This window comes from Ambystoma mexicanum, chromosome 5p (genome assembly GCF_040938575.1).
Source record: "Ambystoma mexicanum isolate Mex_15411 chromosome 5p, UKY_AmexF1_1, whole genome shotgun sequence".
Taxonomy (NCBI): Eukaryota; Metazoa; Chordata; class Amphibia; order Caudata; family Ambystomatidae; genus Ambystoma; species Ambystoma mexicanum.
Genome location: NC_090930.1, coordinates 1,121,167,767 through 1,121,193,283, shown reverse-complemented (window position 1 = coordinate 1,121,193,283; position 25,517 = coordinate 1,121,167,767).

Here is a 25,517-nt window from a genome sequence, read left to right as displayed (position 1 = left end):
TCTTGGCATGCCTAGCCATGTCCGTTGCATTGAGATGTTGTGGTGCGTGTTCAGTTGCTGGGTACAGTGTTGGATATAGGGACTTTTCTCTTCTTACACTGTTTGTCCTGTTGCCTGCAGAGGTTGTTGGCGTGTATTCAGTATTTGCGGCAGTTTCTACTGGAAGAGGGTGGGGTTCCATTAGGTTTGTTGCTTGTTCCGTTTTTCTTTGGTGTCGTCCTGTTCTGTGTTGAGGCATGTGGTGACCCTTGGTGGGAAGATGATTTGGAGTTTGGAGAGAAGGTCACAGGGGCTCTAGCCCACCTGTAGGACATTGCAGGGTTTGGATGGATATAGTGGTGTACACTCTGTGTCTTTGCGACTTTGTACTTGGGGTATAGCCCAGAGGCGGTGTTGATAGAGGCGCTGCTGTTGGCAGGCCGACTGGGGTGTCCTTATTCTGCAGTGTGAATAAGTTAGGTGCTTCCAGGCTTGATATAGTTCTAGGGTGTGTGAATTTTGCTCAGGCGGTCGGGGTGGGGGGTGGCTGCCCAGGTTGTGGGTTGGCGTTCTGGTGTTCCTCTTTCCTGTGGATGGAGGGTCTAAAACGGGGTGGTGTCAGAATTCTAAGCTTTGTTAGTGGAGTAACGCAGCTTGTGTTCGGTTGGTTGGGAGGGGAGATGAACTGACCTGGCATGCTGGTAAGTTTGGGACGGGGGATAGTGGAAAAAGTCCTAGGATTACCAAAATGGCACAGACGAGAGGAACACACCGAGATTTGAGTTTCCTGAATAGTGGAAAAAGGCCTAGGATTCCCAAATTGGCACAGACGAGAGGAACACACCTAGATTTGAGTTTCCTGGATAGTGGGAAAAAGGCCTAGGATTCACATTACAGTATTCAATGATACTGTGATATGGCACCTAGGGTTCACAAAATGGTAGACATGAGAGAAACCCACCTGGATACGAGTTTTCTAGATAGTGGGAAAAAGGCCTAGGATTCACAAAGTGGCAGAAATGAGAGAGACACACCTAGATCCAAGTTTCCTGGATAGTGGGGGAAAAGGCCTAGGATTCACAAAATGGCACAGATAAGAGGAACACACCTAGTTTTAAGTTCCCCAGATAGTGGGAGAAAGGCCTAGGATTCACGAAGTGGCAGACATGAGAGAGACACAACTAGATTTGAGTTTCCTGGATAGTGGGAAAAAGGCCTAGGTTTCACATTACAGTATTCAGTGAAGTGAGATAGGATTTACACTTGATTTCCTAGAGATTGTTTTGCATGCCTGCAGTGGCCGGTTGGCATTATTATTGGTGCAAGTTTAAGTGTTTTGAAAGAGGGTGGAGGGAGTCTTAGCTGTTAGTGCTTGTATTGTTTCTACCGTGTTGGTTGATGCTGGTTGAAGGCTGCCTGCTCCTTGTCTGACACATGTGGACAGTGCTGGGAGCCAGTTCTACAGGACTAGGCTCCTGTCTTGGCTCCTCCACCTTACGAGCTGTACTGGGCAGAGGGTTGCTGTAATGCAATGAGTCTTGTGGTCCTCCGGTCCGGTCACAGCTGCAGGTGGGATTATGCTTGAGGCAACCACCCAGGAGAGTTACAGTGGGAGTGTCGTAGCACCTTGGATTGCTGCTTGGAGGGGGGCTAAAGGCAGCAGACCACAATTGCAGGGGGCGCTAGACCCCAGACACCACTGACCACTCTTCTGCGCCTTGATCTTAGAGTGCTATGGAGAGGCGTTCACACGACGGGCAGTGAGGTAGTCTGTGAAATGTTTTTGGTTAATGGGAATAAGATTATGATTTGTTAATGTGTTTGAAATTAAAAATAAAATGTCAATATTAAAAAAAATGTGGTACCTCTGGTAGTTAGTTTGCTATTAACATGGAGTGGGCCTCATTGTGAGTTTTGCGTCATTCCTGCGGAAATACCGCCAAGTACTGTTACCATTACAGCCTCTTGTCTGGTGGATTTACTACCTGGTTACGAGTGGCTTTTAGCAACACTTGGATGTTTTAATCTCTCATCAAAGACAAGGGAAGTTGATATTGTGTGTTTCAGATTAGATACATTTTCACAAAATGATTTGAACCTGTTCTTTAAAAACAAAATCCTTCAATGAATTGCACATTGATTTTATCAATCCATTCCACATCGGGTATAGAACTAATGCAACTCAAATTATTGAACACATCACCTACCACTTATTAAAACATACAATATAGTAAACACAAGTTAAACACGAATATAAAAATGCACTTAATCCCTTACACATAACATGCCAGTACAAAGTGCCAGTGCGTACACAGTACTAAAATACATTTCTTCTCAAAACATCTTCATGTGAAAGAGAACGGGACTGGGGAGGTAGACACGAGGCCCTGGGAGCCGGGCTGATTTTAGCAGCAGAAACAGCTATGGAAGCGGTGTGGGCAAAACAAGAGGGCCCATTGGTCGGCCTCTAGATCACAAGAAAAGAATGGGAAATAATAGCCATGGAAAGCTCATAGCTCGAATCAGAGAAAGTGTACACAAGTTTAAGAGATTGGGGAACCTATGAATTATTGAGCTTACGGACATTTAAAGCTACTGAAAGCTGTTCCGCATACTAACTAACCTCAAGATATAGGGTCCGATTCATGGAATATTTGCCTGGTTCAAAGTGAATTTGCAATGCTGAAAAGTGACTTTGCACTGCCGACACAAACCCTGATTCATGTAACTTTGCAAAGTGTATTGTAAAAAAACGTACTGTACATATTGAGGACAATGTTGTTTGTGGTTTGTAGAAGTGTAAGTGTTTTATGGTATCTGTTGAAAAACAAACTTTGCATACTGTCTTAAATTTTGTGGGTTTTTTAATGAAAATTCTTTATTTTTCTCGACTTTTGATTTGGCGATATGTGTTTTTTTTTTGGAATATGTATTGAATTTCTTTTTTGTAAAGGTTATGTGTAACCCATACAAATAAATAAATAAAATAATAATAAAGTGTATTTTTGCTGGGAAAAGTCATTTTGAACTGCAAAAATGACTATGCGCTGACTTTGCCCGGACTTTGCACTGAAAAAATACGATTTGCACGGTTCCATGAATCAGGGTTTGCGTCGGCCGTGCAAAGTCACTTTTCAGCAGTGCAAATTCACTTTGAACCGGGCAAATATTCCATGAATCATGCTCAAAACATGCAACATCTACCCCTACAAAGTGATATGAACTAATGAGAGAACGGGGTAGGGAGCAGGGGGACTTATACCTGCGAATTGTACAAAAGATTGCTGTTTAAGAGATGTAAATGTGACTACGTAAAATGTTGACTAAAAAGTTGCTAAAAAGCATCACGTGAGACGTCATTTCACATGGCCACAATTTCATTTTAATTGTTGACTCCCGTTACAGTCCACTGTCTCCCTGAAACTCTGTCTTAGCCAAAACATGAACCTGTGGTAAGGAGCATCAACTAACAAACATTTCACTTCACCTAGTGTCGACCAAGATAATGGCCTCGTCTTCAATCACGAGTGGCGGCCCGAGGGTGCAATCCCCATTTTTGGAGTCCATAGGAGATTAGGCTGGTGTACCTTGGATGGAAATTCCACCAGTGGTAAATATGCCGCCTTTTGGGCATTGGGGTGCAGAATTTATATCCCACTCAGAAATGAGCCGTGGGGTGAAAGTAGCAGTAATTCCGACACCGCTAAAAACAGGAAGCAGTAACGGAATTACTACCAAAAACGTACTGAACCCTCAAACTAGTAAAGAGGCCAAATGTGCATTAGAAAACGCCTGTAGTTTCGATTTTCGAAAGGTTTTACTACTGATGCAAGAAAAGCCATGCATGAATTAGGACGGAATAGGCGACAAAATAATTAGCAAAACCCTGTCGGTTTCTCAGAAAAAACAATATTCGCCATTGAAATTGCTCTTGAAAACATGATTGAATTGTATGATTTGGTGGCTCATTGCCAGGTGGGGATAAGGTCTCCTTTTGGGGCCCTACGCAACACCACCTCACTATTTGGCAGGTAACTGGCTAGGGATGGGGGTCGTCTACTAAACTGTGGGTTGCAATATGCAACTAGGCGTTGTGCTACTGGAAGCCTGGGGTGTGCTTACAGGGGTACCATCGATGGACCCGGTATCGGCTCGCAATGCCCCCACAATTCTCTAGATTAGCAAATTTCTCAAAACATGGCTTTCTCAACAGCACCTGGCAAAGATCCAAATCCAATGCGCGCACGTACCGACGCACAGACCTCAGCTCACAGTACTGCGCTACTGTTAAAAGATGCTAGCCCAAACTTTGGCTACCCACACTCTGTACAGCGGGGCAGTCCACATTCTAAACTGCCCCACGCCCTAAAAAAAACGATAATCTAATGCCTACTTGGTGGCCGGTTTTCTGCTGCAGAGCTTTTTATTTCTCCATGGACATGAACACGAAAAGATGGGCACAGAGGGCTACAGGAGAATAGACAGAGCGTTGGGGCAGGAAGAAAGAATAACAGGGAGTGGGTGACAGGGAAAGAGGACACACAACAGTAGGGAGCAGCGTGTGAGATGGCCACACACAGTAAAATAGGTTTGGCAACAGATATTGGCACAGATGAAGGGAGAGGTGGGACTGACCGATGTTACATAGAAGGTAGTGCACACAGATTAAGATTAGAGACAGACTACAACAGACAGGGAGAGGCAGGTGGCCACAGAGGGCGACTAACATATAGTGTGGGTGAACGGGGGAGCGGGGAGTAGAGACCAAGTTGAAAGGGAGGATGGAGTCATGAGTAGCAGAGAAGGGAAGAGAGTCTGAGAGTATTAGACACTATGAAAGAGACGCAGTGGAGTGTAAAGGACGAGACTGAAAGGTACGGGTAGGGAGGTTGGGGGGAGACACAGTCAGAGATGGATGAATTAGAACGGTAAACCAAGAGAGGGGAAGAGGGAGTGAGAGATAGGGTGTAGGTTGAGAGGGGCGAAGAAATGCAGGAGATGAGAAGCAGAGAAATACAGAGAGCATGCAATTAATGGCAGTCATTCTGTGGCACAGAAAACAAAAAGTACCACCAGGTGAGACTTTTTTAGAGGAAAAATGATTTCAGGGGTTGCTTTCAGCATGAAGATGAGCTGTGTGCACATCGTTTTTTAATTGAATGTGTAAAGAGGTTGTTTTCATTCGCTGGTAGTCTTAGCAGAGAGCAGAAAGGACAGCATTTGTCTGAACATGAAGTCTGATCTCTTCCTTAGCTGGTATAATGCACGCTGGGGTGAAATGGGAGAGGTCAGTAATACTTTTCAGCAAATTCCCTATTCAATGAATGGGAGAGTATCAGCACTTCAGAAATGAAGAGACCTAGGCTAGTAAGCCTTCGGGGTGGGCTGCACACCCTCATTTCCACTCTATGGTTGCGTAAAGTAATTCAACAATCCACGTTAAGTTGTGAATCCTGCATGAAATTTCTTGCATAGAAAACATTCTTGATCTCTTTTAATGTACACGTTTTTTATAATATTTTATTAATTAAAGATTGAGTGCAGATGCAGAAAATGCCAATGCATTTCGGACTAAATATCGGCCTTCATCAGGGCCTATAGTCCTCACCTGATCAGTGTAAGGTCAGCCAATATTTTTTTTTTAATTATTATTTATTTATTTATTTTGATTGGCTGAAAGATATCAACCATACAAAATGTATCGACCTTACAAAATTATTCACAATAATGATTATACACAAAAGTGTGAACTCTACACACATCATATAAAAGATTTTTAATAAAGTTCATTGATACATTTCATATTACACCACCGAAGACAATTACACAATGAATTAATAAATAGCTCACAGTATACAAGGAGGTATAACTGCATTAACAAATTGAACAAGCGCAATTTGAATAGATGATATGGCATTAGACACAAGATAGCCCCACATTTCATCACTAGATCGAGGAACTACAGAAGGCCTAAATGTTTTAAACAATTGTTTACGAATTACCCTTAGGGCTTGACAGTCAACAACCAGATGCCGTATTGTTTCAATCTGATCAACGTCTTTACAATATCGACAGTATATATCGTAATATCGTATATATCAGTGTAAGGTCAGACAATATTAGCAATCACAGTTAGATCAAAGCACACAGTGTAAAACAAGATTGTCATCCATATTAATGGTAACGCATCAAATATAAATCGGGTCACAGGAAACCAAAATGTGATTCCATATTCAACACAGGCAATTGCAATCGCAATGCCGGAGGTTTGCGTGCCAGTTACAACATGTATCTGTGCAAATAATGGTACATAGCGAAAACACATATTCGAACATTTCGCGTGGAAAGCAATGATATGCATTCAATGTCTCCATACTTTGAATGCAGAAGCAATGAAAGCATCCCCTCTGGGCAGTGGTTGTTTCAATGGAAGAGCACTAGCGAGTCTACTCTAGGTCCAATGGAACAGGGCTAGCAGTTCTCAGCAGGCTATTACCGCTCTGTTCCTGGGTGAATGCCTGCACTTCCCCGCTGGGTGATGGGCTACTAAGCTTTCCTTCGCCCAGCAGTACTCTGCAGGGCTGCTGTCTTTCTGATAGTACGCTGCTAACACTTACTTGATTGACTATATTTGAATGACACAAAAACAGCCCTTGTCAGCAGTCCTCTATAATGTTAATGGAACAATACCAGCACTTTCCAATAGGACAGCCATCGTGTTAAGAGGACAATACTTATAATCCTCAGTGAGGCTGCTATATCCTAGTGGGGCAAACAGGAGAGTCAATTGCAATGACTCAAATTACTAAACTGTACCATGTGTGAAGAGGTTGTTTTCTGGAGTTTTCGTGAGCTGAACCATTTATGAGGGACCAATAGTTGGATGAACCCGAAGTCTCTCTTTTTGTATTCTAAAAAACATTTCAACAATTGTGTGATACAATTGTGTGTGTTATAATGGTTTTGAATGAGCAATTAAATGTATTTGTGTCGAAATCTTCTCATTGTAATTGTTATGACAAACCTTAAGTATGTTGTAAGGACAGAGTTCTATAGGAGTGCATTTTGGTTACCCGTTGGCAGCAATAGGCTGTTTCCTATAAATGATGATCCATGCAGGGCAACTGTCAGACAGGCATTATGTGCACGGTAGTGAATGGAAAGGCATTCCGTAACATAACTAGTAGGCATCCCTTGTGTAGCACAGTAAGCGATAGCCAGGTCTTCTGCATCACAATAACTGGTGGGCAGGCACTATGTGCACAGCAACTGGTGTGTTCTAGCTCAGTGAGTTAGGCGCTCACCCGAGACACCCTTATTCAGGCTGAGGCTCAAATCCTGGGAGGGCAATCTGAACCTTTATTATTTCCCAGGCCAATACATTGAGTTCTAATACATAGAGTAAGAACGCAACTACTGTTACAGCACTTCAGAGTGGGAGTAATCCATCAAAACGTGGTCTTATGTGCCAAGAGGCAGCCTGCCAGAGTGTGGGTTCTATAAATCACCCTGCTCACTAGCTCATTCAGTGAAGCTCGGTAGATGGCGGTGCAATAACTCATGTGTACGGTTCTCTGATAGGCAGGCATTTGGGGCAATAGGAACTATGTGGCCTGGTGACTGATGGGCCTGCCTTCTCTGGCACAGGTGGTAGGGTTGAGAATCTTACAGCAGGGTAACTGATTGGCATACATTTCCTGGCACCAACTGATGAGCAGGAGCTCTTGTACAGGGTAACATATGCGCATTGAACTTATTAAGACAGTCTCATTCCTATAAAAAGATTCTTATATAATGCTTTTACCAGCAGGCAGCGTCACTATGTCGAACTTGCGCACAACAGCTCAGAGGTGCTTAGCAGTGATACTGTCATTCCCATTGCCCTCGCCTTCCATATGAATTCTGATGGATGTATTGTTCTGGCACGTGCACGTTTGATGGCATTATTTGTAAAGAGCAGATGTTGTGTTTGACAGACACATACATGTATGTTCTGTTGCTGTGTACTTCAATGTTTGATACAGTAATCTTAGATGCTAATGTATTGGTGTGCTTCAGAAGATCTCCACCCAAGCCCTCTTTAACATCTCTGATTTCTTGTAAGCCAAACATGTGTTTTCAGATGCTTTATTGGCTGTATTATCAAAAGGAAATTCCAGGTGGAGGCGCAGGGAGAGATGGTGGGATGGGACACCCTCTTTCCCCCTTTTTAGTTTTGGCTATAAGGTGGCGCTTGGGTGCATTAGGCTACAGCTAGGGAGAGATGTCATATGAGGAGGGACACAATGTTGTGTTGTTTGGGTATTTACCCACCCATTCATTGTCCACGGCCATTTCAATTCATGTGGCCGTTCCCACCCCCTCCCTGCCTGTCCCATCCAAAAACATACCCTCCCAGGATCTCTTTGAGGTAACTTCATCATGCCTTAAAAACAAAGTTGGCACTTGAAGCGTCTGCTAGTTTATAAACATGTCTAAGCAGGCCTTCTTTCAGTCACTCAATTTACAAGCATTACGTGTATCCTTCACTGGAGTCCTTTTAAAAAGAAAAAAAGCATCGGCAAAGCCAACAGTTTTGGCTTGTGTATAAGTATTAGGCATTTGCCCTGAACTCCCATTAGATGCCCCGCGTACATGCCCCATTTTGCAGCTGCTACCATTAATGGCCAGCTAACAGGCACGCAACGCCATTAAGCTAATCAGACTTCAGCCCCCCTCGAAATGTGAGCTGAGGGGCAGGGCTTTAGGACGTAGCTTTTGGTAAGTCAGAGAGCGAGAGGGGAAAGAAGCCTTTCCTGAAACCGGCGGCTTTAAAGTTTAGTTTATTTATATAGCGCGGCCAATCCCAAGGGTAACTGGGCGCATTGTCTTGAGATGAACAGAGTTACATAGTGTTGCACATACAAGGTATAACATAGGATAGTACATCGTAAATAGGTGGCGGAAGGACCGGGTTACATATTGGTCCGTGGATAACTTACGTTGCACATACAAGGTATAGCATAAGATAGTACAGCGTAATAGGTGGCAGAGAGGACCGGGTTACATAGAGGTCCGAGGAGAGAAGCGTCTTAGAGCATGCAGGATTTCCGTAAATAGGTGCAGTGTGCAGGATTAGGCTAGGGGCAGTAAACTGACTATAGTTCAGTAGACAGCTTACTGCTCCTAGCCTAATCCTGCACGCCTTAACTGTGTTTGTGCAGAAAAATGTATTTGCACAAACGCAACAAAACTTTAAAGCTGCTAGTTTCAGGAAATGCTTCCTCTCTGCCTCCAAAAAATCCAATGCACACATGAGCCCCCTCCCCATGGATGGGAGCAAACATATAACAACGTTGTGTGTTTTCTCACCCGAGGGGAAGGGGCTGATGTGCACTCTTGATTTTTGTTAGGCAGAGAGGCGAGAGAAGACTTTTCTGAAAATAGCAGTATTAAAGGGTGTTGCATTTTAGCTCATGATGCATGTGTGCAAGGAGTGTGTATGTAATGTATGTGTGAATGAGTGCGTGAATTAGTGTATGATGTATGGGGACTGGGTGCGCATGTAAATGAGTGAGTGTATGGTGAATGGGATGTTTAAATTAGTGAGTGAATGTGTAATTGTGTGTGTGTGTGCCCGCTTATGTGTAATGCTGGGCCTCTACTATTTGATACTTGGGCTCCATGCCAGTGAACCCTTGGGGTAGAATGGGGGGCGGAGCCTCCAAGTTTGCCCCTCCCAGTTTCTGAAGTGGCCCCTCTGATCACCAGTTAGCCCGCCCTGCCCCCCCTCCTCCGAAATGTAGGTTTTGTTGCACCCCTGCCAGGTAATACCACTAAAGCAGTGTCAGACAATCACCTTTCCCATATCTACAGAGAAGACAAAACTGTTGCCATTGCCTGTCCTGGGCCTGCTGCAAGACGTGGCCAGATCTATTGACTTCATATTTCTAACGTGACCAGCGATTTTATTTTATTTATATCGCACCCCCCTGAAGTGGAAGTTTCCGTCAAGACAACTACCTTATTTCCGGGTATGGAAATGGACGGAAATCTGCTTTTCCTGTAAATGTTCTTCTTCGACCCATTCTCCGTCTTGGAATTTTGCTTTTGGATTTACAGCAGACATGTGCACTCACCTGACACATACAATAACAACCAACACCTGCAATTACACCTTTCCATTAGAAATGAGGGAAGAGACCGTGGCGTACACCACAGACCTTGCGCATGCTTGATGTAAACATACATGGAGTTGCTGAAAATATAACTACGGCACAACCCAAAGCATGAACATTTACAGCACGCATGCGCATTCACCGGATGCATGTAATAACAACCAACACATGGAATTACACCTTCACATTAGAAAAGGCCCTTGGCAGCCATGTGTGATCTTAATAGGTGCTAAGGTACGTCGTGGCAGCAGGCAATGGAGTGATGAGAGATCAAGTATTGGGGGCGTAGGCCATGTTGCCCTCTGGATGCTCGGAAAACAGCTTATACCAGTGACCCAGTGAATGCATCCTGCGTTCCGAGCACCCTGATTGGCTAGCACCGTGTCCAGGCTGCTAATTGTCATTGGGCCTCATTACGACCCTGGCGGTAAGGGGTTAGCGCCAGCGTTAGCTGCGCCGACCCCTTACCGCCAATTACGGGGTCCCTTAGCGCCATGGCGCTTTTAACACCTGCTTTTAGCGGGTGTTAAAATCCATGGCGCTAAGGGACCATGGAGTTAATTACGCCACCGTAATTTACGGTGGCGTAATTAACGCCTTCCCCACTCCCATTATGCCCTATGGGGCAAAAATGGGAATGGGGAAGGGTAAATGGGGATTGGGGACTTACCGCCCCGCCGACCTCGGAATGGGGCGGTAAGTCCGCCAACCACCATGGCGTAAACGTAGTTTACGCCATGGTGGTAAAGTCACGGCCCAGGCGGTAACTTACCGCCTGGGTCGTAATGAGGCCCATTGTTACATTGTGATGGAATTATAATTGAACTGACAATATGTTGGAATTATAAGAATCTGGTGCTCTGAGTGAATTAAAAATGCTTCAGAATGGTGTAGACCCCAGACAAGAATGCTGATAACACTTCTTAGCGCTCTAATAATAATGTTTTAGGAGAATAGACCTATATTTGGTCTCTTGCTGTGGCATTACAGATAGACAATACTTTATATGAAATTACTCTCTAATACAGAGTGCTGCAAAGCACCTTTTATATTCTCCTCAAGGTTTCCTTTAAGTTATAGTCATTTTAGTAATTGTGGGTGTATGTGTTTAATTAATTTAATATAAGTTATCATTGGGTGTATATGTTTTAAGGCCATTTAGAATGAGGTTTACATTATTTTTATTAAGTTACATGGTAATCTGGTGTGTTTTTTGAATGTCTTAAATGTGTGCTATACATGTAGTTGATGTGCATTGTAACGATATACGTATGTGCTGATGTTACATTATTTGTCATCCCCAACATTTGTAAGCTTCAGCTTTTGTAAAGATAACCTTTACTTTCCAAAATATTTTTTTACACGGATTTCCTCTTTTTCAAAGGCACTATATTATAAATTGTGTATGAATTACGATGGCATATTTGCTTGGAGCCTGAAGGTTATACTTAAGTGTGTATTATTTTTGTCAACTAGCTGCATTGTCTTTTGTTATATGTGGATTATTTTGCAAATGATCTATGATCTGTTCACGTATTATGTGTTTGGGTTATATTTAGCAAACAATCTAAGTTAAAGGAAATGTACCCTGGGAAGGCTTACAATTCTGGTGATATATTGATGTAGGTTTAGGTAACATTGTAAGTATGAAGATACTTAGTGCTGCCTATTTTGATGATATAGTGTGTGCGATTGAATGAGTGTGTGGATTGTTCCCAAAGTTTACATAAGCAAAAGGGAATGGAATGTAACCTATGAAAGCTTGCATTACTAAACAGTTTTTTCAACTGTATTTTTGGCTGGTAGTCTTTCTTTTTTAGAGTTTTAGGAAGGCATGTGGTCATTTGGTGTGTGCACATCAGAGCACATGGTGGTATTTCTTTGTGTGTGTTCTAAGTAGGTAATGTACTTCTTAATGATAATTTCTTCTTAAATTGTGTTTGTAAAAGTAGTAATGTGTAAGTATTTGTAATTTGTTTTATTTTTCAATTGGACAAAATGTTGAAGCAGGCTCATACCTGATTTGAAAATGGTGAGAAAGAAATGTGCAGCAGGTTGGTACTGTCGTATGGGTGTAGTGGCATTTTTGAATGGTTACATTGGAATAGCTAGAGTTGCCTGTATTGTATGAGAACTAATTCAATGTATTGATTTGGGATTGTTGCTATAATTTGCTATCTTGTTCCTCTGTAGGCACTTTGGGTAGGTATTCGTTTAGGCTCATTGTATCAGTCTTTAAGCAGGTTTTTAATGTGTATGGGTAACTGACCCGTGATGTTTATAAGAGGGAAGGGTAGTGTCACATGCAATCTTTTAGTATGTTTTACCATGTGACTTGCTTTCATCTTTATTTCCAATAATAAGGTTCTTAATGATATCCCTACACATTTTCATGCTCCTGTAGTCTCTTCTATGGTAATGAGCAGCATTGACTATTGCAATGCGCTCTATTTAGCACAACCTGCTTATCTATTACGCCGACTTCAGTTACTACAAAACATGGCTGCTAGAGCTGTCACCCACTCTCCCTATGGTGGGCACATGTCTCCTATTCTTTATCAACTGCACTGGCTTCCGGTTGAGACGCGGGTGTTGTTCAAGTCTCTCTGTATTGTACACAAAGCCTTCTACAAACAGGTGGCTGAATATCTTCAGGCTAAATGTCTCCCCTATACTCCACCTAGAGCACTCCGCTCTCAAACCTCTCTGACCATCCAAATTCCCCGGATGAAGCTCTCCCGTGTTGGTGGACATGCCTTCTCTGTGGCTGCATCAAAAGCTTGGAACGCCCTACCCTAGTTTTACGCAAAAGGAAATCATCAACCTATGTTTTCTAATCTTTCTGCTACATAACCTGTTGCCTTTCAGGTCTCCTTTCTGGTCAGCGCCAAGATGCCCTCGAGTGAACGCAGCACTTTACAAATTCCCATAACATAACATAACAATAATATTTTCTATTCAGTTGTGTCATTTTTTAAGTAGGCAGCTTTGTAACATTTGTAAGGTTTTGTCATTTCTGTGGGTACATTTTGACTTGTGAATGTAACTTTGTGTTGTACATGTGTTTTTGTGATTTTTATTTTGGGTGTTATATAAGAACAATTATTGACTTGTTGACACCAACAGGATCGTTCTTTTTCTTGATAATAGACATATGTTAAATATGTACACAGGACTATGTTTTTGTGGTTCCCTAATGTTGTTTTGTCGATGACCAGTATTTGTTTTAGTCAAGCTGCATTTTTCGTTGTGAAAAATATAACTTAATGCATATAAAGCATTTTCAAAATATATTTACTTTAAACTTAATTATATATGACATATTTCTTTAGAAATGAAGTCCACATTCTCCACTGCATTTTTCAAGCATATTACCTTTTACAGTAATTAAAAATTACACCTTTCTTTTATTTTTTCTCTGTGTTGTGCTGCATTGTGTGCTTGCACAGTATTTGTTGCTGTATCTCTGAATTTGCTTCAGCAATAGTGATATTAAGGTATTTCAGACAATATATCCCAAAGTAACGATAAACCTGCTCTATGTTTACTTGTGACCTTGGTAAAGGGCTGGGTTCAACAACAGAGATTGGGGTATATTTGTGTGTATTAACTAAACACACCTTAAGAGGAACACAGTTTTTACTGAGAGGGGGACATACCCGAACAACATTCAAATGCTTCAAATATTCAAATGGAAATTAAAAACATACCGCTTTCCACAAGTTGTTTTTACTGATGCTATTTAACTTCTTTTTAGGACTTGTTGCTGTTCTTGTGTGTTTTGTTCGTCTTTGTTCTTGATTTAGTGTTAGCGCCCTTATGCCTCTGGACCTGGCGGTGTTGGCGCTATATAAATAATAATGCATATCTGACACATAAAAAAATTTGTTACTAAGGGTCTCTGAATTTTTAACAATACATATATTTTTGTTGCAAAGAATTGTGTGTTGTAGAACTATTTTTGTTGAAGAAATATTTTACTTGGTATTATATAATACAGATGCCAAAAAAGAAACAATTGTGGCATGTCATATATTCATGAGCGAACTAAATGCATATCATTTGTACACAGTGCATACTATAACCAGGGGTGAGCAAAATGTTCACTGGTGAAGCGAATAGTGCAGAATCCACAATGAGGCTTCTGCCCGATCTGCAAAATCAGCATTACTTTTCCGACGCCACCAAAATTCTGCCCGATTTCATGCAGTTTTGCCTGGTGCGTGGTGTTTCAGTTAGTTTTGAGTCATGCAACGAGAAACTTCACACAGGTTTTGTTTTTCAATCCGTGCTAGTTTTGTGTAGCAGCACAACAAGCCTGAGGTATAATTACATATATTGTTGTGAAAAACAAGAATTTGCTTTCTAGAGAAAAATATAAATGCGCTTATCCCAATTTTAATTTGGGCTTCAAAGCCTGCCCAATATAAGTCTCATATATCACGCTGTAGCTATTCAATGGGTGTCAGGCTTTTGTGTACCCATCTAAATTGTTGTTGTTTGTGGGTAGTGTGGTGTGACTGGTTTTCTTTTTCTTGTTTTGTTTAAGATTACTATATTGGTGGTGGTAAATGTGAGATAATAGTTAATGGAGTGTGTTATGTGAATTTTCCCATCGTAGGCTGAATAAAAGTGCTGTAGTTGTGTGATGATTGGGGTGAGATTGGGGTGAGTGTATATGATGTATCCATGTTGTACTTAAGGGGACTGCCTATTTCTAAAACGGCCAGACATGTTGAACAAATGGCAGCTGTGGATGTTTTTACATCTTGTCAGTGTGGAACCTCACAATAGTCTCACACCTAAGAGTGCAGATTGCCTATAGGTACATTATGGGCAACACTAGTATGTGTTCATGTGGTCTAATGTGATGAAATGGTTGTAGTAATGGTGGATGTATGAAGAGTCAGAGTGTGTGTTGAGGGTTTGTCAGTGGTGATGGAGAGTTATTCTGATGTATGGGTATGAGTGAGTTTGGGCCAGTTTTTCAGCATATAGAAGTAGGTGTACTTCCCATAGTCATAGCGGGTGTAATATCAATAGGTGAGTGTGGTATGTAGTGTTTTTCATAGAGGCCAGTGGGATAGGGCTTGGCTGGTAAAGTTCACCTTGTTCAAGGTCACTTGAGTATATAGGTGACAATAAGAACTGCAGTGTAGTGTAGTGTAGTATAAGAACATATGAGAAGGGTAAAGTGTACAAATGAAGTACCTTTTGAATTTTTACTTCCTGACTGGCAGTGAAGATAACCATCTGCCCTAGATATGTCAGTGAACAAAAAAAGAGGGAGTCAGAGATGTGAGGCCATCAATGACATTTGTGATGTCATCTTGGATGTCATGGGTGTTAGTCTTAGGAGAGCACAATGGTGGTGCGAGTTACAGTTGCTTAACTGGTGAATTTCTGGTGTTTTACAGTTTTACTTGTACTCATAATATGGATAGGTTGTTGTTAGTGCAAAGTAAGCATAATGTCCCTTTAACACATTTTTTGCACTGAATGTGCTAGGTCTTTCTTAGTGCAACTGAACCATAACGTGCCTTTAACAATGTTTTTTCACTGAATTTCATAGGTTTTTACCAGGATACCCTTACTTTGTATAGATGCACCATACAGCATACAAAATGGATGCCTGCATGCCGATGGGCACAATAACTGCACACTGTGCATCTTTGTGTGGATAGCAGCTAGCATTCAAACTGCTGAAAAAGGCAGGGGTTCTCTTACATAGTGGTACCAATCAGCAAAAACAAGGAACATATACAAAGAGCACCTTGTATGTGTATTGCAAGGAAAAATGGAGTAGGTCTGCAAACTCTGTACGTGTGAAACAAACAGAGCAAAGACAAAGTATACACCATAATGGAATGCACCAATAAGAGTAATAACGTCTGCGTCCAACAATACTACTGCATTGCTGCTTAACATAGGAACAAAGAAGGAAATGGCAGAGTAAGGACAGTAAAGTATTGAGCACAGAACGTCAGTACAACGCAGTAAGTAAACTAAACTATCTCCTATAATTGCACAGCTTGTGCAGTGTACAACAGTGGAAAACCATAATGGTTTTTTTGTACACAGCAATGCCAAGCTCCTTGTAATGGCTGGAAGAGAATTTCCCTCTTGACGAAATGAGTAACGATAGTAACGCCATTGGTACGCACCACAGTCTAAAAAGTTAGACAGTTAATATGTATTGCTTCATATACACCTAACAGATATTTTTATCTTTAACAGGACATACTGGAAATGAAAGGAATGCACCACAAGCGGCACCTCTTCCACAACAGCATATGGCCACAGGAAATGAAGGAAACACTGTAAAAACCAACATAGACAGCCTGGACGTCAAAATGGAACAATTGCTAAACAATTTAGCTCCCTTAAAAGATGTTGGTCAAGGACATATTATGGGAAACCTGAAATACCACTGCCCCACATTCACGTGTACCCATTTCCCAGCCCAGCATGCTCAACAAAATCCCTCTGAGAATTGACGTTACAATGAGACCTGAATCCTTGGCTCCCCTCATGACAAACGTGTTAAAATCCCCAATTCCCCTGTGTTACCCCTTCCCTTTCCAAATAGTGTCTATGTATCTTAAAAAGGTGTAGATGTAAAGTGTTGGTGAGTGTGTGAGTGGCTTTTCCTTTTGTGTTAAAATTGTATTATGAGTCTGTGGGTACTGTCCATGATGGCTGCAGTTAAGCAAAATTGAGGTTTCCTAGGGAGACTGCACCTGCCCGTCATATGCGCAATCACAATGCAGGTATCCGTAGGATACCAGTAAAGGCTGCATGTCCGCATCTTCTAATGCACCTTTAATTGGTTGTGGGAGTGCAGGTCTGTCCGTTCCACAGCTATGCACATGAGTATGTAATCCTCTGTGTCCTGGTAACACCGCCCCTGTCCAGCATAGTAGGAAAAAGTTGTAACGTACTTTCAGTAGGTCGAGGCGTCCACCCACATCCTACGGACAGCTCTGCACACAAACATTGCACTTGCTGTAGCCTACAAACACCCAGCTTGTGCGGAAATGATCGCCAGACATGTGTCACACTTTTAATGAGTCCGGGGGGGGCAACCCTGTTTGTAGCACACCTATCCACATGCACACAAAGTATTCTGCCCAATATGCGTGCTGCGGACAGCTGTCCCATTTGAGAACATTTGCAAACATTGCTATGTGACCACATCCACGCTACACATGGGTCCTTATTTGCCAGACACGATCCAGGCCCTCGGACATCAGAATAGTACTGTGTTCTGCAAGGTAAGGAGTGTTATTGTGAAAGTACACGCTTACAAACATCCCACAGTGTGCCACTGTACATGTAACTATTTGTTTGAATGATTTAGGCTTGTTTTCCGGTTGCAAGGGATCCACAGCAGCCCTACAAAAGGCCACACCCCCAGAGCTGCTCCACATTCTGTTTTTTGCTTTGCAGAGCAGAGTAGCGGGCCACATTGCTTTGGGCTGGAATTGCTTTCTGAGCAATTCTGCTGTGATATATTACCTTTCCAACTAATGGCAACCATGGCTGCTGCCTCTATGCCAGCAACACCCACACCCTTACCCTCACCACCACCACCTCCTTCCGAAGGGCCTGGACAAGGAAACAGGCGTGCTGATGTAGATAGAGATCAAGAGGAGAACGAGGATGAAGTAGAGCAAATCCACAATGTCTGCAGCCAGTTTGACTGCTGGGCGTGGAAACTGTTTACCCATGTAGGAACGTGCTAAAATGTCGTGCTAAGGTGAGATGCACTTACTCAGGCACAGAAATCCTGGCTTGCACAGCTACGGCACCACCTCCATGCGACGACAGCTCAAATCGGAACACAAGGCAGCAATGCGGAGGGTAGTGCCCTTCGAACAATGAAGTAGGTTACTTTCCTCTACAGCATTCTCTGCATCTACTCCTGCCAACACCTGGGACACTCCTGTAGGGCAGCGGATCCCTAAAGCATCCTTGCAGGCCATATGCTGCGCAGCAGACCCTTATCTGTCAAAGGTCATTGTATTGTGCATGTACTGCGATGCAGTACTCTGCAGGGGGGATCAACTACGAAGTGCTTTCAAGGGTTCGGTCCGGGAGAATGAGAATGACTGCCCCCTACTTAAGTGAGGGCCACCAAACATCTTTCTCTCTCTGCACTTGCCCGATCTTATCCCTGTGGTTGGTGCCCCTTCCGCACCCTCCCTTCCCTTCCTTTCCTTCTGTTTTGTGTGTTACAAGACCAAGAAAGATACAACTAAACGAAAAAGGGAAAACGGAAAGAAAGGCTCCTTTCAGAGCCACCTTTTAGAGGTCAAAAATGAAATGCCAATGAAAGCATGCAGGCCGCCGCGCAGCGTATATGTTCCACAGATTGTGTGGAAAATAATGGGAGGTGTGGCTCTGTGAAAAACATTGCAGTCGGTTCAGGTAGAAAGGGCTTGCTGTAAAAATAGACTTTTTGTGTTGTTTGTTTGTGTTTCGAAGGGTTGAAGTGTGCAACACCTACTAGAAAAATGCTTGCTGTACTTGCAAAAAGGGCAGCAATGCATTTTGGATAAGTAGCAGAAACACCGGATTGCCAGGGTCAGTAAGATGAACGCCATTTGTGGGAAAAATCTTTGTGCTATTAAACTTTATTGTGGAAGTAGGACATGACCGCATGTCTGAAAAAGGCACAAATAGCCTTCTTGACAATGCGCCTCACTTTCTCCATTTGCAGACCAAATGAAGAAAACAAAGCCACATCTGTGTCTGCGTAATGCGACAAACAATTATGCAGGAGTTCGGAAACATACACATGACCTGGCCAAGTGCCTCCTTCATCGCAAACTACAGACAAATTCTGGTAACTTTTCCCTCCACAATGAAGAATAATAATGTCTGGATGATCGAGCGCCACCAAAGAGGCACAAAGAGGAACCAAAATCAGCCACTTCATTGGACGTACTCAAAACCAGTGCACATCTACATGATAGAATCCAAAATGTGCAGCCACTGCACAGTGTTTTACATTCACTTTCAACCAATGAATCTAGGACTCCCCCAAAATCCATACACTCTGCCTCCTGAAACACACAGCCATAACCATAGGCTCCTGCATTCCTCTCTACAAATACACCTTCTGCCACAGTCTCTGCATACACACCACACCCCACAAACCTTATTGAGCAATACCTTAGCCTTCACAGTCCCATTTCTATGCCCGCCATCTTCAAAAGCCCCGGATGTGGCACGTGTAATCCTGGAACTACCACAGTGTCGGCTACCTTATCGTGCTGTGTGCGGGAGTGGGGGAATACATTTCAACCATGGTAGAGGATTTCATCTTTAGTGGTGGCTCTGAAAAGAGCCATTTTTCTGTAGGTGCTTGTAAACAAACACATTTTTCTCGGTTTTTATAGGGGTTTTTGTTTTGTTCTCCTCCTTACATTCTTATAGTAACCTCTTCAACGCATCCTGTAGATTGTAAAACAAAATACAATTTCCAATGGTGGACAAAGAAATGCCATTTGCAGGGAAAATTTACACATTTTGAGAATTAAGGATGTCATTGTCCCAGGAGAACATTCCAGCAGGGCGCATAAAATCACACATTCTTCTGTTTATAAGACACCTTCTGACCTCTGGCTGGGGACAAAGTACATTGGGATAGTCCCATACTCTTCTTTGTGATATGGATGAGAAAACCACCTTGGCAGTGGGAAAAATCTGCTTCACTGCTTTCATCAACTTCTTTAGTTGACGGAACAAATCTGAACAAGCCATGTAACCCAAATGCAGGGCTCCATAATGCACCACGACAACATGGACAGTAGCCACATCTTTGCAAAGTGCAAGCACAGCACCGAAACTGCACAGATTGACACTGCACCAAAAAAGCCTCCACTCCTTCCAAATCGAAATTGCCATCAAAGTCTCTTTCCAGGGCATACCTATGCAGATCTTGCACAAAGGCATCACCCACGATCAACACTGTGCGTCTCTCCATCTCTGCCAGCCTCACTACACAGAGTAACGAAAAAAAGGTATTACCGCCCCTTCCTGTGAAGCACACCCTCAGCACATGATTGGATAATCCCCACAGTCTCATTCCCATGGCGAGCATGCTGAGAAGGGCAGGAAGTGGCGCATGTGCTTCCCAAACCGCCGTGAGGGCCGCGCCCCAGTAAAGCAGGAACAGTCCTTCTTCCATGTCCACTACTTTTTTTCCAGCACTCCCTCATTGGGTACTGTTAAATAGTCACATACCCATCCACCAATCACATCCAAGACCTCTGCATCTAACACTATAATTTCTGTACAACACTCCATATGTTCCATTAAACATTCAGAGTGCAAGTCTTGTGTGATTCGAAAGGACCTCCAGTAGAAAGTTCTGTGAAACTATTCAAGATTTCTGCATCCAGATTCATCCACATCGGCACCCATCACCACAAAGTACAGGTATGAATAATATTTTTTCTACAGTATTTTTAAAACTCTTTTATAAGTGCCTCTGAGCAGGGTATCTGCCACTGGACCTCCATAACGTACTCAAAAAGCATACAGTCATTTCTTCCATCACCTACCATCAAGTGCCACTTCAATGGCATGTGCTTTGAAAGTTTTCATTTACCCATATCAGCATTGTAATATCCAAACAGTTACTCTCTTCTTTCCTTCCGACAATGGTACAAATGTTTTTCCGCACTCACGCATCTCCAACAAAATTCATAAAATGATCGCACAAAAGGAGCACTCAATGTATCCTATGAACCTAAACCAAGTACATACATTGCATGCATAAAAAAACAGGGTGCCTGCCACTTACCTTGCACACTTCACAGAATGTAAAATGACTTAGAAAGGCAAAACAATGTATGTGTGAAGTGACAACAGTACCAATCGTAAATGTGGATACATAAATCAAAGAAGTAAAATAATTGCTGTACTCATGGTTGAAACATATATATGCAGACAATTTAATGGAATTTCACACACAAACACATTTTCCTTAACAAGCTGTACACCTTTCCCAGCCTTTTTCCCACCCTTCTACAACTAGGACGAATCCATTCGCAAAGTAAATACTCCTACACCAATGCACACACTTTCTAAATGGCATGTCATACGGTACACTTACGAATGAACCACGTACCCCCTTACCAACAATACTGATGCTTCCAAATCCCCATTCATATACAAAGCCATTCAATTACAGACACACACTAAGTCTTCCTGCCAACACATCCACCTACCCTTTTATGGAATGCATTCTCCAAATGCAGTCAGTATGCCCTTAACAAACATATTGTATTACTGTCTTCTTTGACAGTTGTAGTAACCATCCCTGTCCTAAAAGCCAGTGGCATGTCAACTTCAAAATGCAACCCAGAGGAATCCTACTCTCGACAGGCAACAAAGTAAGTGCATTGGTATCGTGGAGGTGCACCTCTTACTAAGACAGTGCAGTGTTCTTTATATTAAGGTACACATGCATCAACCCACTGGTATTTGCTCCATGCTTCCTAAGTGCACCTCAGCAGTTGCTCACTTTGTGTTATCAGGTCACCGGCATTATAGTAACTCCCAAATAGCAATATAGCATTCCCACCGTACACTAACACACCATTACACACACACCTCTATCTGTATTCCTACCCTCATATTCATCCATCATGCACAGATGCACACATATACATCACAAAATGTGCAGAGCTACACTTTCCTTTTTTCTCCAACAGCTGCTACAGAATGCCTAGTAAAAAGGAACTCCCTAGAAAACAACGCAGAAATAGACCAGCTCTACCTAAAAGCATAGAAAGTAGCCATGCAACCCTAGCAGATTTTGTACCGAAAGTTGAAAGAGAACAGCTAATCAAGTCACTAAGAAAAACGAAAACACCTACCAGTATGAGAATGCCTCTGTCAAAATGTAGAAATTAAAATAAAGGTAGTGCAACTGTCACTACTGGTAATGGAGTATGTGCAAATGTTAATGGCACCACAAGGAAGCATTCCAAAAAAAGTATTTTTCCAAAAAATGTTCCACCACAGAGTCCTTCAGAACCTTATAAGTAGAGGGGAGAAATCACGCTCAACCCTTAAACCTTACTGCACAAAAGTAATCCTGGAAACTGTTGTAGACAGTGCAATGCTCTTGAAACAAAAATTCTTTCAATTAAATTTAATGAGAATGAAACCACTAGCAAAATTAATCTGTAAACTACCACCACTACTTAAAACAAATGCAATATCAGCATAGATACCTTTGACAACATCAATACAGGTCAATGGAGGCACACCACCAGCACAGAGGCATACTTCAATGAGAAATCATTCAAACAAGAGCAAAGAAACTAAATTGCAATACATAGCACTGTACGAGGGTATGAAAAGGTAGGCAATAGCATAATAGAAGAAGGAACACTGCTTTCAGAAATATCCCCAGCAAACTTCGATGTCGATGCCACTGTCTATGGAACTAAACCAATGTGGCGCATCTACAAATCGCATTGCACGTCAATTTGTAACAGTCGCCACAACTCTATCAAGTCGTTGCAGCAGTTCCTCAATCACCATGTAAAAGTCAACGACAACGGAAAAAGTAAAATACTACAAACTATGAACTCCTATCTAGTGCGCAAATGCACAGGAATACGAACACATTCGTTAGCCTCAATTTCTGAACCTGCTTGCAAAAACACCTTCGAACATGTCCAAATGTTAGCAACACACCATTGTACTGTAAGAAATCTTGTTTACAAAGTGTAAGCAAAAGTACTCAGACACAAAACTGCCTGGTCCATTCAAATTTTCCAAGACATAGTGATGTAAATTAGTATGCAAATGTAGCAAGCAATGGCGTATTGCAAATGGCACCAATTGTTGAAAACATTTATTGAAACGGCTCACACCGAATAATAGGCCTGCACAGAAATACTGCAGCCAATCCTGGAAACAGTTACAGTGGCTCAGGAAAAAGGCAGGAATTGGCCTAGTGTGCTTGAATGGTAAATACAAGTTAAACAGACATGTACATCCACAGGAAGTGGTAATGTACTTACTGCAGGTATTGGAGAACACAAACATACCCATAAATTAAATATTTCAGATTTCCTACATGTGGAAACATGCATGCACTCTCAGCAATCATGTCATTCAAGAAGAAGTGCATAACGAACGCTTTCACTATGTATGTATACCTAACTGTGATTCCATTCCATTTCAGCAGGTGATACAAAATGCAAACCATAGAAAATTGTGTGGGTCTTGCAATTCCGATAATCGCTCCACCGTACATATACAATCCTATAGGCAATACATAATATGAATGTTTTCAACGTACAATGAAGATGGGAAAAAAAAGTAACTGCAAGCTTACTACCCTCACACACGGACAGGTATCATTTGGCAAAAACCGTTTACACCAATAGCCGTAATGTACCACACAGGCGACACAACCGGGTCAGGTCCCTATGCTGCGTATATTAGAAAGCACACACAATCTTTGAAGAAGTTGTAAAGGAATTTGTTTCCTTCCATGAAGGAGAGGTCCAGAAATCTCCTTCCCCAAAGGCACTAAAGTGCGTAAAATGGCCCTGCCACCCACGTATGCACAGACATTGCACACACAGACACCCGACATACACTGTTGACACATTGCACATATAAATAGTAGATAGGGGTCGTAAATGTACATTTATAGATTGTGTCAGCTGTACATTCATTGCACCATGTATAAGGTACCAGCATGTCTCCATGTACGTAAAAGGAAGTTCTAGGTAACTGGGGTACTTAGCATTGGAAATGCACGATGAAATGGTAACAAATTGCCGCCTGATTTTGTTTTTTTAGCCGCATGGTGGCCGGAAATGGAAACCTGTCATACCTTTCTATCAGCAGGGGAAAAGCTCATTGTAAAATAGGCTTCAGTGGTACGCATGAATTGCGCCAAATCTAGAGGTTCTATGCAATTGAAAAAGAAAATCCATATACCAGTATCACCGTGTTGGCATGCATGGCTGTATTACGTTGCGGTGGGTGTGGCCAATGCCTACCCTCTTGGGTGCATGGCCTACAGCCTACAGCCTTTGGCCATGCACCAAAGAGCCTAGGCCTTGGCCACACACACCACAACATTATGCAGCCATGCATGCGAACATGTGGCCAGGTACCAGAACCCACACATGTAATACAGTCACTGGCACTCCTACGGCCTTTGGCCATGCACCCAAGAGCCTAGGCCTTGGCCACACCCACCGCAATGTTATGCAGCCATGCATGCGAACCTGTGGCCAGGTAACAGAACCCACAAACATAATACAGCCACCGGCACTCGTACCCAACCCCCGCTCCATAATACAGCCATACAATCAAACATGTAGGCAGTTAGCAGAATCCACAAACATAACACAGCCTCCGGCACCTCTACTCACTTCCACTCACATAGTATTTTACTACTGCCAACCAAACCACAAAATCTTCAGAACATTGCCCCTGCTCCCAGCAGTCTATTAAGTACACAGAACCAATACGTCATAGTACAGTACTCAATAATCTGCGCAATGGCCACAATCTTCAGAACATTGCCCCTGCTCCCAGCAGTCTATTAAGTACACAGAACCAATACATCATCGTACAGTGCAGTACTCTGTAATCTGAGCAATGGCCAAACCACAACCACACAGTATTCCAACACATCACCGAGTAGACACACTGCAGAACTGTTGACTCCATCATGTCCAGCCATGCACCCAAAACTGTAGGATGTGCTAACAATCACCACATCCATTCAACCAACAATATGTACAATGCTGACACACCACACACACAAGGCAACAATGTGAAACCTACTTGCAACTAGTGGACATACTTTTTGGTGCAAGGCCTCCAGCCATACATCCAAGGCGCTAGGGGCTTACCACAAACAACACAGCATAGTACACCCTATGCAAAATAGTATACCCTATGTGAAAATGCTCATGTCATGTGCAATCCACTTCCCATCTGCAATGGAGCCTGCCAGCATTCACCACAGAAAGAGGTCGCCTCAGGACCTATTGTGCCATAATGAAGGCTGCCTGCAGTCACCATACAAGCTAGTCGCCTGAGGAGGTACCCGCAAATTGGCGCAGGACAAAAGGATACACTCCCCCACCCTTTCCATCCCCTCTTCCCACCACCATATGCCGGAAAGCATGTTTTCCAGCCTCTTCCGGCGCTGCACTATCCTCGGCTACAGCGTGGCGGCGTTACACAAAATTATGACGCATATCACGCTCCCCTCCAGCCAACCACCGGGCGCCTCCAATATCCGCCGACATCACGCCACACTGCAGGCCAATCAGACTTTTGACCAGAGTGAACAGGGAAATGGGACAGCGCAGCGGAGCCAGA